General features: G+C 46.5%; 1 long non-coding RNA gene across 1 annotated transcript; it reads right to left on the bottom strand.

Moving 5' to 3' along the window:
- Positions 1–557: 557 nt before the first annotated feature.
- Positions 558–4,754, bottom strand: LOC112938603 (uncharacterized). Its single transcript, XR_003241764.2, has 4 exons — positions 4,248–4,754; positions 4,059–4,158; positions 2,187–2,242; positions 558–849 (listed from the first exon to the last, which is right to left on the bottom strand). It is a non-coding gene; the product is annotated as an uncharacterized lncRNA (long non-coding RNA).
- Positions 4,755–15,012: the final 10,258 nt, after the last annotated feature.

Below are 15,012 nucleotides of genomic sequence, written 5' to 3' on the forward strand. Positions count from 1 at the left end.
TATATACAAATTCTCAAGTAATACGTTGCCAGAAGTCTGTTATGTTAAAACCTGAAGTCACGGATTCCAAGTGAACCGAAATACGTTGCCAGAAGTCTGTTATGTTAAAACCTGAAGTCACGGATTCCAAGTCAACCGAGCATCTTCTGTTGAATCCCAGATGACTAACAAGAACCTGTTTGGTACAGCTCCAACTCCTAAATTTAGCTCCAGGAGTTGAGTCTGTAGTAGAGTTGTGGAGCTGCCTAAACCCAGCTCCACAACTATAGTTCATTTTGTGATAGATCTCCCCCCAGCTCTACTCTCAGTTTTGGTGGAGCTGAAACTATTTGGCTGTCGTAGGCTCTCCGGACCTTCCATTATAATTGAGAGATGAAGTGAATAATTCAAGTCATCGAACAAGCATAATGAAATATCCGATGCCTCGAGAGAGGAATATTGTAGACATTGCTGGGCCTTTAGCCTGCCAGTCAACTTCAGCCTGAGATGTGCCCGTCAAACCACTCGAAAGCGGCGACCATATGTGTTAAATATTCAGGAGACTTGACAAAAATGGCTAAAGATCTGTAACATCTCAAATATTCTTAACTCATACTCATGTGAATCTAGTTCGATGTGCACTAGATTCACACTTTCATCAAAAGCATGGTTATACATAGCAAACATAAATAAGATGAAAACGATTATAAACTACATCTACTTTAGTTACACCAGCCGACCGGCCAAATAAATAATAGAACAGCGGAAGCTTGTCTACCCAATGCACACCGACTAGGGGTTTACCCCATTAAGTTTAAGTCTTAGAAGAAGCAGTCGATTACCCGCATCACTCAAAGACTAAGTCTAAACCTACAAACAAAAGGTTAATTCAACAGCAAGAGTCAGTACATTATTAGAAATAATGTACTGGCAAGCACCAAGACAAGCCTAACACTCTACTTGCAAGGCATATAATCAAGGAAGGCATGATATGTTTCTTTTTAGCATAAAAAAGTTTTATTTGCATAAAACATTTCCAAATCAGATTTGCTTTCAAATAAATTTTACCAAGCAAGTACTTGACATATTGGGCATCAAAGTAGTCATTAATCATGTATAAATATACACCTCATTGCCATCCATGGCACCAAGGAGATCATTCTCAAATCTCATCACATTTTCAAGTTAAATTTCAGCATTTAGAAGAATAAACACAAGTCTATATTCAATACATATCCACATGCCGCTCATGACCATGAGCACGGCTAATCGATTAATTTTAACTCTGCAGAGTTTGTACACTTTACCCAAATGATACGAAATAATAATCATGCAAGAGCATGACACGCGATACATAAGTACCCGATTTATTACCCGCAACAAAGCTTTTCTAAAATTCCTGATTTAGCCTTACACCAGCACGATACGTGTTCCTCCATCCTAGTCATACTGGAAATATGACCTAGAACCGTTAAGTGGCAGGCCCACGCCTTAAACTTAATGCCGTGGTGGCGGACACAACGGGAACCCACCTCGTGGCACAATACCGTTGTATTGGACACGCTTAGTCACCTAAACTACCACTTCGGGGTAAATAGGAAGCTCCTCTGAATTATACGAACTCATACACACCGGCGTACCAGAATGTAAGGATAAACCATAAATAATTTACTAAGCTTGGGCTATCCCATACTAGCACATGTAGTTGTACTATATACAAAATAAACTGACATTGAGTGAAGTCCTTAGGTCGGTTTGGGCACACTCTCCCCCTATCGGTACACAACTAATCACCATATGTGCACCACTTGAGGCCCAAACCTAAAATCCATGTTTTCCACCATTTTATTTATCAAAATCACAAGTATTAAAGTTCTGTCCAGATTATTTAAAAATCAATTTTCATGTTTGTAATGAGCCCATAATGACAAGGAAGACAATTCTAAGCATGGCTAAACATTATAGTAACCTACTGTCACCAAAACTCATATATAAAGTGGTATAGTCATATTGTTACTAAGGTTAGGAATGAGGGATATGGATATATGTGGAGTTAAGGTGATAATGCAAGTAGTAGTAGTTTGTCTAACAAGTTTAACAAGATTTTAATTTATTAGTGTGCAATCGACATGCAAGATTTGCATACATTTTCAATAACCTCCAAAACATAAGTTCAAAGTGATCAAAGAGGGGGAGGTGGGACTTGCCTTGAAACTGGAAAATGTCAGCACCTAATTCACTTCTTCACCGATTAAGCAATTATCTATATAAAGTACACGCTATACAATTAAACACCGAAATATGCGAAAAATCTAAAATGCTCTAAAATGCATGATTTGTGCACAGTGGATAGGTACTGGTCTAAGATGAATTTAGATGAAAGAATTTCTATTTTATCTCTTTTTATTTGGGAGTTATGAATTTTAGAAGTTTGCTCGGTATAGTATAGAATTTACTTAGGTACTATTGTGAAATACTGTTGTAAGGTGATTCTTATTAAGTTTATGTTTGCTGGGGTAAATATATGTGTTTTCTAAGACCAACACATTTGGTTTCATAAGTTTTGGAGTTAATGTGAATTCTTTATGTATTTTAAAAGTTATAACGTGTTATAGGTGTATAGTGTTGTATAGGTTCATGTCTTTAGAGGTTTAGGTCCAGAACTTGCCTCATCTAGCTAGTGATAAATAAAATGAGTATTTTAGTTAACTAATCTAACCTTAGTTCATAAGCTTATGGTTTTTATTATCATGGTTCATATTTTTATAAACTAGGGGAGCTAAGTTCTTCTAAGTTTTGGTGTATGGGGATGGAACTATGGCTCCACTGGTCCTAACAAGTTTTATTTGGATTTATTTGGAGCTACCATGCATATATTATACTTATTCATATGTATTGTTTAACCACTACTATGTGTTTAGTACCTATTCTACCAAATTATGGTTTAGAGCTATGGTCTGTACAGAGGGTGCTATAATTCACTCTACTAGGTTGAAGTATATTACTTGCTGGTTCTATAGAAATTTGGTTCACTTCATTTAGACTATAGATGAATTTTCTACAAATGTTACAATTTAATGTATGCTCCATGTTGCTTATTCCTTACATAAATGCTTAGGGGTTTTTATTATACTGTAAGTATGTCTTTTTATTTTATAACATTGAAGTGCACAACTCTATGATTCTACAGAACTTGAGTTTACTCAAAAAGGATCTAAGATGAATTTTATATTAACTTCTAAAGTTCTGCTTATGCAGAACTAGTTATTTTAAATATAATAGTTTTAGATGCATTTGATGTAAAGTGTGTATATGTTTTATTTTACTTTTTTTTTGATAACATGTTGGTGGATCTGTAGAAACTAAGTTTGCTCTAAATGAGTATTTTGTATGCATTTTATAATCCTGTGCATGTTTTATATGTGATTTTTCTTAGATAAATTTTAGAGACAGAAATTGTACTGTGAGTGCAAGTTTTTATGCAATAACACTAAAGATCATGATTTTATGAGTTAACAGTAATTTGAATTACTCTAAAATGAGTTGTTTTCAATTTGTTATGGATTTTACAAGTTTACATGTTTTTCTGTTGAAAATATAAAGCTTTAGGCATTTCATTTAGATTTTTCAAGAATTTAAATAGATTGGGTCCACAGGTTAGTCTCAGGCCAATATGCAAAAAGGCCCATAGGGCTTAAGGAAATCAAGCCACAGTCCTAAGTCCATATGTCATTGAGTGGAAACATTACACATTGAACCTTATAGTTGTTTAAATTCTCAAAATGAGGTTCCTGACTTCTTTTTCACACGCATAGGGACAGAGCAGCCATGGCTGAGCTCGATCCCGGGCTCACCGGCGGCGATTGGTGGCTCGGTTGGAGTTGGGGTTAAAAGATAAAATGAAGAGCATGTTCTTGTGAATCCATTTCTCTAGTTTTCTTGGTTAGGGGACATCGGAGTAGCGCCAGCGGCGAGTCCGAGTAGAGGATGTTTTCGGGTGGTGGTGCATGTGCTTCTACAATCATGTATTGGTTAATTGGGTGCATGCATGTATGTTCTATAGGCTGCAGGGTGCTCACCGAGATGCTAGACAAGGCTGGGGTTGTCTGCAGAGCCACAGCGACGGCGAAGCTCCATGGCGGCATGGCACAACTCCAGGGATGACGTCGGCTGCTCGATCTGTAAGGGGAGTCACCAATAAGGTGCATGCAAGATGTCAAAGGCTATCCAGGGAGGCCATGCATGAATGGAATTTGACTGATGCTCACCAGAGAGAATGGATTCGATGATGGAAGCAGTTGAACGGAGTTGGAGAAGACGATGTCGATCTCCAAGATCGCTGCGCCATTGGATGGGTTTCTTGGGGGTAAATGGAGAGGCGGTCGAGGTGAAGCTGGTGGCGTGGTGGCTCGCTCCGGCTCAGTCTAGATCGATGGCAACGACGACGATGCCGCCACGGCGGCGCCCGGTGCGTGCTCCAGAGCATCGCCGGCGAGGTTTGCGTTCCCACCAAACCACTGCATGAAATGGGGTGAAACTTAGAGGGATGGAATCGGCGTGGAGAGGTGATAATGGGACGCAAGAGAAGAGGAAACGACCGCGGCGTAATGGCGCTGGAGGCGGTCGTCGTCTTCACGGTCGGCGGTGAGGTTGAGATGGATAAGGGAGATGGAGCTCTCCTTCTCGGTTTCTTCGGGTTAGGAATGGATAATGGGGTGTGGCGATGCAGCTGGGATGAGGAGAAGGCTAGACTAGGGAGTTTGATGGCGTCGACACGTTGTGGCCACGTATCGTTCACAGCCGGCGCCGATCTCTCTCTCAGTCTCGGCTCTCTGGTCCGTTGGAGGAGATGCACAGGGTGTGGAGCAAGCCAAAGATGCTGCCATGTGGGCCCAGGGCGAAGGGAACAAGGCTGGAGTGAGAGAGGTGGGTAGAAGATGGGGTGTTAAGTGATTTTGGACGAATTTTCAGGATTATTTCTCTCCATCTCACTTTGTAGCTCTATAGTTTAATTTTTGTGTGTGATAAATTCTCGTGGATTTTTCTGGAGGTAGATGAAGTTACCTAGTTTCCATTTTCTTTGGATGCACTTAAAAATTATGGATAGATTACTCACAGAAATTAGAAGAAGAGGGGCTCTTTGGAAATTAGTTTGGATTTTTAGGGGACCTAAACAGAGAAGATAAATTCTGGAAAAATTATATTTATTCATGACAACTAACCTAGTATTTTAATAAATTATTTTCCCTATATACTATCATGCAGTTAAATGCACATTTTAGTTATGTATGGTTTTAGCTGATTAAGAACTATATTTAGCCTATTATTTGACTAGTTTGACTTGTTTATTTAAGGTATCAACTTGAGTGTTAATGTTTGACCAAAATTATAGTGAATAGCTTGTGCTAATCATATTATACATAAATTTTTCCATGATTTTATCTTGCACAAAATATTTTAGATAATCCGCAAGGCTTATCTCTTATATGTGTTTCCCTTTCCTAAATGCATGTAAATGTTTATAAAAGTTTTATTTGGACTCTTCTTAACATGAGGTGATGTTGATATGTTAGAATTACAGTTTACCTTACACAGGTCATAAGCTTCTTACCTATTTATGCATAAGTTTACTTTAGTATTAAATTAAGAGGATGCTTATAGAGATGATTAAGATAGAATATACCCTATATGAGTTAATTTATTTGTTCACTTTCATGTTCATGACATGTCTTCAGATGGATGTCCAAATTAGTTTTGTGGGGCTTGACATTGGCCTTGTTGATATATTTTAAGGTGTATTATGGTTTCTATGTATTATTTTCCATTAGTTAGCACTAAGCTCTAATAGTTTAGTTGTTTGTCTAGATTGTAATTATATTCATGAGACCTATTATGAAATGCAAATCAAAAATCCAAATGCATATGAAGGACTCAAGTCTAAACATGTCCTATGAGGGTATGCATGCTTACACATAGGTTTACATTTTTGTCCTAGGTTAGAGATGCAAAGGTTTTAATTTGTTCTCAAATTTTACTTAGGTTTAAGTTCGATTGACCACACCTAGGTTAAAAATGGAAACTTTTGGCTCTCAAAAATGGAAAAGTTAGCTTCCAACTATTTTGACAGGAAATTTTTAAAGTCTAGAATTTGGGTATGTTACATTGGCTGAGCTCCAGCTCCAGGAGGGGTGGAGCTAGAGCTGGAGCTGTGCCAAACAGGCCCTAAGATTCTTCCATGTGAGATAGTATTTCGTCCCAAAAAATCGGAACGTAATACCTTCCCTCACGTTTCGCAACAAACAGAGAAATTGTATGGCAAGAAACCGTGAACCTTGATCATCCACGATCACAAAACTATCCCATCCTATAGCCACTAATGACGCTCTCTCTCATGTCCCGATCTTCTGATGAGGGAATAACTATCGCTTTAATCGAGTGCGACGTTTGCGACATGGCTACCAACCAGAACAAGTCCAGGATGCCGTGCAATAACTACATCACAAACGATATCGTACCAACCGTGATGTGCGATTGATGATCCCTACAACGCAAACGAGAAAATACTGCAAGAACAAGATAAGATGCAATCTAAAAATGGCGAATAGGTGATTAAGCACAAAGAAATAGTTGCGATTGAAGTGGTAGATGTAATCGACCCAGCAAATCAACACACCAACTATTGGGATCTCTGAATCTATAGTGTCACGTCCCAAAACGACTCTAAAATACATCCTCTAAATTATGCCTAGAATAATTAAAATCTGTGTGAAAGCCTCCAACAATTAAAATGTGCAAAGTTAAAAGTCAAATAAGGCTTGGAGGATTTTTGTATATTTCCTAAAAGCCTAAAATGCGTAAATAAATTTTAGTGGAATTTTCAGAGTACAAATAATAATTATTAAGAAATAAACAAAGTTAAAATGGTTTTATAAAAAGAAAAACTCTAAAAAGTCCCCTTTCCCTCCCTCTCCCTCTTGGGCCGGCTCGGCCCATCTCCCTCCCCCTCCCTCTCCTCTCCCCGCGGGCCATCCGGCCTCTCCCCGCGCCCGCCACTGACGGGCGGGCCCGCCCGCCACCCTCGCTGACGGGTGGGGCCCACCCGTCATCCCCTTCCTCCCGCCGCTCCCGCCGCCTCGCCCGCGCCCTAGCGCCGCCGCCGCCGCGAATCCCGCCACCTCCCGCCGTCTCCGCATGCAATAAAGAGGGGGAAATCACTCCCCGTGATCCCCTCTCCCTTTCCCCCCCATTTTCCCTCCCTCTCTCCCTTGGATTCGTTTGGAAACCCTCCCCTAATCTCGCCGGCGCCATTGATGGAGCCCGAGAACGCCGCGCCGGTTTCCTTCCCCTCCGGCCGCCCTCTCCCCCTTCCAACCCTCGAGTGCGGCTGACGTGTGGGGCCCATGGCGCCGGCCGGTGCGAGCCCGGGTGCACCCGGTCCACCGTGGACCGTGAGGCTGCCGCGTGGGCCCCACTCCCGTGGAACCGGTCCACGCGCCCCCTCCCCTCGGCTGACGCAATAAACCCTTTTAAAATTAAAATTTGAATGAAGAAATTCGCAAATATTCATTTAAAGAGCATATAAACTTCAAATGACCATAACTTGGCCATTTGAACTCGGAATTGGGCCGTTCAAGTCTCTAATTTTTCCTTAAGAAGTCAAGAACCCATTTTTGTGCTTTGTTCCTGCTTGTTATATGGAGTTTATTAGAGTAAAAGCCTTTTCTTTTTGGTTGGTCGTGTAGACGCTGCAGCTTCGGAAGATCCGCTCTTCGTGGAGGTTGAAGCCGATGTTTGGGAAAGCGAGCAAGGCAAGTCACATCATCCTTGAACATATTGAATCCCAGTTTATAAAATTATTTTGATTTAAATTATCGCATTACCGCTTTATTTAAATTCCCGCGTTATCACTGTTTTATTTAGCCATGCCTATTTACCTTTGTTATGACCTTATTATTATTGTTATTGATATTATTACCTTGTTCACCCTAGATTAAACAAAACCCCAACTAGTGGACACTCTACTCATGGTACCACTAGTATGATTTTAGGTAGATGCTTCGCTGGTTAATTAGGCAACATTAGGTGGTTTTACAACTCTAGACCTTGGGGATATTCTCATCACCTGGACACTATGGAATTGTTGGATTATTGTGGAATTGGATTCACACCTCCCCTCTATTCAAAATCCTCAAAATGGTTTTAGGCTGGGATCGGGGTGCATGGTTTTGATAGTAGCACCTCGGCCATATAAGGACCGGTCTTCGGGCCTCTGATGCAAAGCACTACCGTACTTCCACATGTCTAGTGGGTAAGGCTTAGTTCGTGGCTCAGTCTGGTCATAAACAAAAGTACACGGATGGAGATGGACGAAGTCGGGGGTCGATGGACATCTCTAGGACAAATGAAGGCTACACGAGCTGCGGCCCGGTAGTCGAGATGTCATGGCACAGGGCCGGTGTCCTGCTGCTAGGGGCTCAGTCCTGCCTACCTGTCCTGGGGGTTCCGGCCGTAGGTGGGGTTGGGTCGGTACTCTTGTCTATGGCTAGGATGGGTTGGAAACTATGTCACGTCTTCCGTCCGTATACCGTGGTGGTATGTGGCACGTGGTTACACGTGAGGAAGATGTGTCTTGTGGGTAAAGATGTACACCTCTGATCAGAGTATAATCTATTCGAATAGCCGCGCCCTCGGTTATGGGCAAGCCGAGCAATGTACCCAAGTTAGTGTTTTAATTCTTAAAACCTGCTTAACAACTAAAATGTGGAATGGTTGGCCTGGGTTGGCTTGGGACGAGCTGGGACCTAGGGTCGGGTTGCCAGTTCGGTCTAAATCATCGTAGGCCTTGGGTTAAGGCAGGTTCGTGTTGGTTCACGGCCTTGTTTAATAATATTGTATAGCTCTAGGACCGTGTTTACAAAATAGCTTTGAGCAACTAAGTGACTTTTAATGCTGTTTACTGCAAACCCTAACCCTTTATATTATAACTCACTTGTACTCCCTTGCATTTATTCTGCACTTGTGGGTGTGTCTTGTTGAGTACGGTGGTTGTACACAGTCTTGCTCAATTTTTCCCAAACTCAGAAGAGGAGTTCCTGGAAGATGAAGGCTTTGGAGTCTAGCTCGTGCCTGCAGTGCCTGTGGTCATCGCCCTAGTCTTCCGCTGTTTCCCGTTTGTCTTTGTGTGTGCTGGGCCTTCGCCGCCCATGTAATAAATTAACTATTTACGCTTCCGCTTGTTAAACTCTGAACTGTATCAACTTTTGGTGTACCTTGCCTCCTGGGACAAGGAATAATGCACGCACGTAAGGAACGACCGTTGGGTTATTTCCGGTCGTGACAAGTTGGTATCAGAGCCCCCTTAACCCTAGGACGAGCCGTAGATCCCAAGCCTTAGCAATATTTTCAAAATAAAAATCCTTTCTTATTTGTGAAAATCCTTTAGTCTCTCTCCGTCCTGCTGCTTCATTTATCGTCAAAATCTGATCTTTAAAATGTTGCTTTTCTCTTTTGTTTTTGTTTGTAGATGGCCGGCAGCATCAACCGTCGTGGCCTGGACCTGACTGGATTCGTTTTGGAGCTGCGGGGCATGTGCGTTGTCCTGGGGTATCTGCATGGTGTGGACTACCAGGGCAAGCAGCTCCCGGAGCAGGAGGGTGACGATGCAGATCCCCACGCTGCTTGGGAGGTTACTGCAGTGATCCTCACTGGCTCACCCGAGAGGACTTCGTTGGCAGTCACCGCGGGTGGAGATTCCTTCTCCGCCGCTTGCCAGAACGCCGCACTCCTCGCCATCGGCACTCTTCACCAGCGCTACCCGGACGAGTTGCAGCACCCGCCTATCGCTACCACCCACGCCGCGGAGGAGCCCGCGACTACGCCACCTTCCGGGATGCTAGCTTGGAGGATGACGCTACCATCATGCACCTGGCGCGCATGGTGGAGGCGTACGACGCGGCCCGTATCGACTTCCATCAGATGGTGCGCCGCGGGTTGGTCGAGAACAACATGAAGATCCTGGAGCTGCGTCAGGAGAATCTGCAGCTGAAGAAGGACCTAGACGCAGTGGAGGCGCAGCTGCGTCAGCTCAAGATCGCCCAGGGAGAGGTCTGTCGCCCCAAGCGTCGCCGCGTCTGTCGCAGCCTGAAGATCACCGCCCGCAAGAGTACCTCCAGGCCCGAGCTTGTTCGTCAGTCCCTGGCGTGGACCTGCTTCGTCGAGACCCCTCGTGCCGAGCCCGCGCCCGTGGTTCCTCAGGAGGAGGGAGCCTCCGGCGTTGGTAGCACGGAGGATGCGCTGCTGCTCACCTTCCACCCTGGCCCGTCGCAGAAGTAGACGAGTAGTTAGTAGGCTTGCGCGTGTGTTCTTCTCGTTTGTTTTTCTGCTAGAGTCGTTTGGGGCATGGTTATGCTGGTGTGTGGTATAACTGTTGTCACGACCGGAAATAACCCAACGGGCGTTCCTTACGTGCGTGCATTAATCCTTGTCCCAGGAGGCAAGGTGCACCAAAAGTTGATACAATTCAGAGTTTAACAAGCGGAAGCGTAAATAATTAATTTATTACACGGGCAGCGAAGGCCCAGCACACACAAAGACAAACGAGAAACAGCGGAAGACTAGGGCGACGACCACAGGCACTTGACGGCAGGCACGAGCTAGACACCGAAGCCTTCATCCTCCAAGAACTCCTCTTCTGAGTTTGGGAAAAATTGAGCAAGACTGAGTACAACCACCGTACTCAACAAGACACACCCACAAGTGCAGAATAAATGCAAGGGAGTACAAAGGAGTTATACTATAAAGGGTTAGGGTTGCAGTAAACAGCATTTAAAGACATTAGTTGCTCAGGGCTATTTTGCTAACACGATTCTAGTACTATGCAATATTATTTATCAAGGCCGTGAACCCACACGAACCTGCCTTAACCCAAGGCCTACGATGATTCAGACCGAACTGGCAACCCGACCCTGGGTCCCAGCTCGTCCCAAGCCAACCCAGGCCAACCATTCCACATTTTAGTTGTTAGGCAGGTTTTAAGAATTAAAACACAAACTTGGGTACATTGCTCGGCTTGCCCATAACCGAGGGCGCGGCTATTCGAATAGATTATACTCTGATCAGAGGTGTACATCTTTACCCACAAGACACATCTTCCTCACGTGTAACCACGTGCCACATACCACCACGGTATACAGACGGAAGACGTGACATAGTTTCCAACCCATCCTAGCCATAGACAAGAGTACCGACCCAATCCCACCTACGGCCGGAACCTCCGGGACAGGCAGGCAGGACTGAGCCCCTAGCAGCAGGATACCGGCCCTGTGCCATGACATCTCGACTACCGGGCCGCAGCTCGTGTAGCCTTCATTTGCCCTGGAGATGTCCATCGACCCCCGACTTCGTCCATCTCCATCCGTGTACTTTTGTTTATAACCAGACTGAGCCATAAACTAAGCCTTACCCACTAGACATGTGGAAGTACGGTAGTGCTTTGCAACAGAGGCCCGAAGACCGGTCCTTATATGGCCGAGGTGCTACTATCAAAACCTTGCACCCCGAGCCCAGCCTAAAACCATTTTGGGGATTTTGAATAGAAGGAGCGGTGTGAAGCCAATTCCACAATAACCAAACCATTCCATAGTGTCCAGGTGATATGAATATTCCCAAAGTCTAGAGTTGTAAAATCGCCTAAGGTTACCTAATTAAAAGCGAAGCATCTACCTAAAATCATACTAGTGATACCATGAGTAGAGTGTCCACTAGTTGGGGTTTTGTTTATTCTAGGGTGAACAAGGTAATAATAACAATAACAATAATAAGGTCATAACAAAGGTAAATAGGCATGGCTAAATAAAACAGTGATAACGCGGGAATTTAAATAAAGCGATAATGCAATAAGTTAAATCAACATAATTTTACAAACTGGGATTCAATATGTTCAAAGATGATGTGACTTGCCTTGCTCGCTTTCCCAAACGCCGGCTTCAACTTCCACGAAGAGCGGATCTTCCGAAGCTGCAGCGTCTACACGACCAACGGAAAAGAAACGGCTTTTACTCTACTAAACTCCATATAACAAGCAGAAACAAAGCACAAAAATGGGTTCTTGGCTTCTTAAGGAAAAATTAGAGACTTGAACGGTCCAATTCCGAGTTCAAATGGCCAAGTTATGGCCATTTGAAGCTTATATGCTCTTTAAATGGATATTTACGAATTTCTTCATTTAAATTTTGATTTAAAATCGGATTTATTGCGTCAGCCGAGGGGAGGGGCGCGCGGACCGGGTCCACGGGAGTGGGGCCCACACGGCAGCCTCACGGTCCACGATGGACCGGGTGCACGCGGCTTACGCCGGCCGGCGCCGTGGGTCCCACTCGTCAGCCGTACCCGCGGGCGCGGGCGGCTGACGGCCGGGCCCCACATGGCAGCCGCGGGGCGCGCCCGAAGGCGGCCTCGCCGGCACAGCCGACGGGAGGCGACGCGCCCGCGCCCCGATGGTCGCCGCCGGCGACCACCGGCGCGGCGGAGCGGCGCCCGAGAGAGGGGAGGGAAGGGGGAAGCGAAACGGCGGTCCACGGCTCACCCCGGGTCGACGGCGACAACGGAAACGGCGACCGAAGCGGAGAGAGGCGGCGGCGCGGCTCGGGTCGACGGGGACGGCGGCGTTCCGGCGGTCGGCGGGCGAAACGGAGGGGTGGACGAGGTCGGCGAGGTCGCGGCGGAGCCGAAGGAGGCGACGCCGAGGCGGGAGAAAGTCCGAGGCGACGACGGCGGCGGACCGAAGCTCGGCGGCGACGGCGGAGAGAGGGAACGACGGCGCGAGCTCGATTCCGACGGGGAGAGAGAGCGGCGATTGGCGGAAACGGTGGAGGGAGGCACGGGGAGCGTTTATATAGTGTTGGGAGGGGGAGAGAACGGCCGGATGAGGGGGAATCGGCCGCGGAAGATCCGGCCGCCATTGATGCGCCGGCGAAGTTTGCGGGAGAGTTTCCAAACGAATCCGAGGGAGAGAGAGAGGGAAAAGTGGGGGGAAAGGGAGAGGGAATCACGGGGAGTGATTTCCCCCTCTTTATTGCGCGCGGGGGCGGCGGGATGCGGCGGAATCCGCGGCGGCGGCGGCGCTAGGGCACGGGCGAGGCGGCGGGTGCGGCGCGAGGTAGGGGATGACGGGTGGGCCCCACCCGTCAGCGAGGGTGGCGGGCGGGCCCGCCCGTCAACGGCGCGCGCGCGGGGGAAGGCCGGATGGGCCGCGGGGGAGAGGAGAGAGAGGGAGGGAGCTGGGCTGAGCCGGCCCAAGAAGGGGAGGGGGGAAAAAAGACTTTTTAGGGTTTTTCTTTTTATAAAACCTTTTTAACTTTGTTTATTTCTTCTTAATTATTATTTGTGCTCTGAAAATTCCACTAAAATTTATTTACGCATTTTAGGCTTTTAGGAAATATACAAAAATCCTCCAAGCCTTATTCGACTTTTAACTTTGCACATTTTAATTGTTGGAGGCTTTCACATGGATTTTACTTATTCTATGCACAATTTTGAGGATGTATTTTAGAGTCGTTTTGGGACGCGACAACTGTGTCAGAGCCTGTCTTTATTTTATTTGCTTAAGCAACTTGAACTTTAATGAGCCAATTTAATAGCAGTAATAAATTCAAGAATTATGGTAGTCATGGGTGGTTAGTTTTAATAGTCTGTTCTCTCTCTTGGCTGGTTCTGTATGGGATATTTCAGATGGTGACAACCAGGAGAAGTGCTGCTACCGGTGAAGGCAGTCACCCCGAAGGCAGCAACCACAACAACCATGGCAGCCCACCTCCACCTCCTCCCCCGCCTCCACCACCACCACCAGACACCAACGCCATCCTCACCCAAATCCTCGCCCAGCAGGCCAACATGATGGCTGCTTTCCTCCACCACATCCAAAATCCGCCACAACATAATGCTTCACCACCACCCCCACAACATTCTAAACTCGCCGAGTTCCTCCGCATCCGTCCGCCTACCTTCTCTAGCTCCAATAACCCCGTGGATGCTTTGGATTGGTTGCATGCCGTGGGGAAAAAGTTAGACATCGTGCAGTGCAACGATGAGGAGAAAGTCATCTTTGCCGCTCACCAACTGCAAGGGCCCGCATCGCTATGGTGGGACCACTTCCAGGCTATGCAGCCAGAGGGGCAGCCTATTACTTGGGCCCGCTTCACCGCCGCTTTCCGGAGGACCCATGTGCCCGCCGGAGTCATGACCCTTAAGAAAAGGGAATTCCAAGAGTTGAAGCAAGGCAACCGCTCCGTGATGGAGTATTTGCATGAGTTTAACAACCTGGCCCGGTACGCCCCGGAGGATGTTCGTGAAGATGAGGAGAAGCAAGAGAAGTTCTTGGCAGGAATGGACCCTGAGCTGTCCGTGCGTCTGGTCTCCGGGGACTATCCGGATTTCCAACGTCTGGTGGACAAGAGCATCCACTTGGAAGCCAAGCACAAGGAACTGGAGTCGCACAAGCGTCGCTTGGCGAATTTCCGCAACCAACAAGGGGCTAACCAAAGGGTCCGCTACACCAATCCCTATCCAGGGGAATCCTCCTCGCAGCAGCAACAGCAGCAGCAACCTCGCTCCGCGCCCCGACCTCAATTCGTGGTGCGCGTCCCACAGCCGCAGCAGCAGCAGAGTTAGCAAGGGACCCGTGCGCCCCGTCCTCCTACGCCAGCTGTGCAGCCTGGTCAAGGCCGCAGGGACGCTCAAGGTCAGCAGCGTCTGTGCTTCAACTGCTTCGAGCCCGGGCACTTTGCGGATAAATGCCAAAGCCGAGGCGCCAGCAAGGCCAAGCGCCTCCCCGCCCCAACAACGGTGGTAAGGATATCATTCGGGGTCGTGTGAACCACGTGACTGCCGAGGATGTGCTGACAACTCCAGACGTCATCGTGGGTACGTTCCTCATTCATTCTGTCCCTGCTACCATTTTGTTCGACTCTGGAGCTTCCCACTCGTTTATATCTGTGCCATTCATGGGGAGAAATCAGTTGGGGGTAGAAAGGCTTA

This window comes from Oryza sativa, chromosome 4 (assembly GCF_034140825.1).
Source record: "Oryza sativa Japonica Group chromosome 4, ASM3414082v1".
NCBI classification, from domain to species: Eukaryota; Viridiplantae; Streptophyta; class Magnoliopsida; order Poales; family Poaceae; genus Oryza; species Oryza sativa.